This window comes from Microtus ochrogaster, linkage group LG1 (genome assembly GCF_000317375.1).
Source record: "Microtus ochrogaster isolate Prairie Vole_2 linkage group LG1, MicOch1.0, whole genome shotgun sequence".
In the NCBI taxonomy this organism is placed as follows: domain Eukaryota; kingdom Metazoa; phylum Chordata; class Mammalia; order Rodentia; family Cricetidae; genus Microtus; species Microtus ochrogaster.
In genome coordinates, this window is record NC_022027.1 from 10,543,874 (window position 1) to 10,546,696 (window position 2,823).

The window sequence follows — 2,823 nt, forward strand, 5'->3', positions numbered from 1 at the left end:
GGGCATAACAGCCCTGGCTGTCCTGGAACTCGCTTTGTAGACCAGGCTGGCTTAAACTCACAGAGATCTGCCTGCCTCTGCCTTACAAGTGCTGGGATAAAAGGTATGTGCCACTGTAGCCAGGCTGTCATTATTTTAAGACAATCATATCATCAAGGTTGTCCTTGAACTCCAGATCTTCCGAGAGTATTGGGATTATAGGCATACACCATCATGTCTGACTAATGTTCTTTATTTTAAATTGAGGTAAAATATGTAGGATGGAATTTACTACCATACCCATTTTATGTACGCCCTTTAGTAGTGTTAAGTATACTTGTATGTACACCAATCTCCAGAACATTTTCATATTAGAAAACTGCATGACTATGCCAACTGAGCAACTCTCTAGCATTTTCCCCAGCTCCTAGAAATCATCATAGTTTCTGCTGCTCTGAATTTGACTATTCAACATTCCTCATATATGTAAAACGTGTAGCATTGTGAATCTTAGATCAACACTATCACCTAAAAAATTTTAGTGATCATAAACTGTTGAGTTTAAAGCCTGACTGTATGATCTTAAAAAGCACCATACATAAAAGTAACTGCTTATAGGACAGTCCATAATAACTAGTGTGCAAAGGGCCAAGAGCTGCAAGAGGACTGTGGCTTATTTCTAATCTTCTCATTTCAAGTTCTATTTGTATCACTTGATAAATGTGTGTTTGAGGGGAAATTCTTAACGTAGCTCATTTTGATCATCCCTCATCTGAGGACAATGTTATCACAAATACTGTCACAGTTGTCCCTACACAACAGAGAGTAAAATGTGCAGAAAGAAACCAAGTTCAAATATCACTGATGACGCAAATAAGCCTCTAGCCTCCTCTTTCCTTGCTAGCAAAAGAAAAACAGACACAGTCAACCTCATAATAGTAATATGAATATGAAAATCAAAAGTGTAATATGAAAAAGCAGGCACTCAACAAATACAAAATACAACTGCCTGTATTGACTGTATCCATTTCAAGTTGGGGAAAGTGTGTCACATGATTCCCCCAAATGCACTAAGTTGACTGAGGTCTCTGATTAACCAATTCTTCGTTTCCCTGTTACAAGCACTGGTGAATGATTGTAGATTACATTAAAGCATGGTATTATGGGCCATCTAACTTTTCAGTACCATGATGCAGTTCTATGTGTTAGTACTTAAATCTGCCTCATACTCCACTATTTTATTTTGTGTAATTCATGTTTGAGATGTGTTTTCCAAAAATACAGAAATATTTTAACTGCCTATTCAGAAAAAGCATTTGCCATACTATATTCTAGAGTTCTTCAAGTTACACCAGATGATTTATTGGTGGAATGATATTTCTAAAGTCAAAAATGTTGGTTATACAAAGTTACAACTTTTTTTCACTTAGTAATACTAAGGATCCTTAGACACTTAAAGTATATATCAAACTTCCAATGATGAAGTACATTTCACACAAACATAAAAGAATATACCTCTTCTCAGTTCATCACGGAACCTTCTCAAAAACTGACCACATACTCAGTAACAAAGAAAATTTCAACAGATACAAAATTTAGAATAACCCCCTGTATCTTTTCAGATCACCCTAGCTTAAAGTTAGAATTCAACAACAACACTAATTGCAGAAAGCCTACAAACACAAGGAAATTGAAGAATGCTCAACAGAACTATCACTGGGTCAAGGAAGAAATTAGACTTCCTAGAATTCAATGAAAATGAAAGCACAACTACCCAAACCTATGGGACACTATGAAAGCAGTGCTAAGAGGAATGTTCACAGCACTACAGAAAGAATGTGGAGAAATCTCACACTAGCAACTTAACAGCACATCTCAAAGTTCTAGAACAAAAAGAAGCAAACTCACCTAGGAGGAGCAGATGACAGGAAATAAGCAAACTGAGGGTTGAAATAAACAAAGAGAACAATACAATGAAACAACAAGATGATTTTCTAGAAAATCAACAAGACAGACAAACCCTTATTTAAACTAACCAAAAGTCAGAGAGAAAGTATACAAATTAACATAATAAGAAATGAAAAGGGAACCTGGAAACAAGCTAGATGCTCCTCAACTGCAGAATGGATAAAGAAAATGTGGGACATTTACACATTTTCACTACTCAGTGGTTAAAAAACAATAACATCTTGAATTTTGCATGCAAATAGATGGAATTAGAAAACATATTTTGAGTGAGGTAACCCAGACCCAAAAAGATGAATATGGTATGTACTCACTCATAAGTGGATACTAGCTATAAACAAAGGGCATTGAGCCTATAGTTCATGGTTGTAGAGAAGCTAAGTAATAAGGTGAACCCAAAGAAAAAGATACATAGACCCACCTAGAAATTGGAAACAGACAATATTGGGAGCAGGGAGGTGAGGAGAGAAGGGAGAATGGAAAGAGAAGAGGAGGGAAGAAGGAAAAAAGGAGGGGAAAGGGGGAGGGTTGAGGAGAACTTGAAGGGATGGGATAGTCGAGATGGAGGAAGGACAGAGATGAGAGCAAGGAAAGAGTTATCTTGATTGAGGGAGCCATGATAGGGTAGCAGAAAGCAGGCTCTAGAGAAATTCCCAGAAATCCAGAAGGATGATCCTGCCTAAGACCCTAAGCAATAGAGGAGAGGGGGCCTGATCTTGACTTGCCCTGTAATCAGACTGATGATTATCTTAAATAACACCACAGAACCTTCATCTAGCAACTGATGGAAACAGAGGCAGATACCCGCATTGGAGCACTGGACTGAGCTCCCAAAGTCCAGTTGAAGAGTGTAAGAAATGAGAATATGAGCAAAGAAGT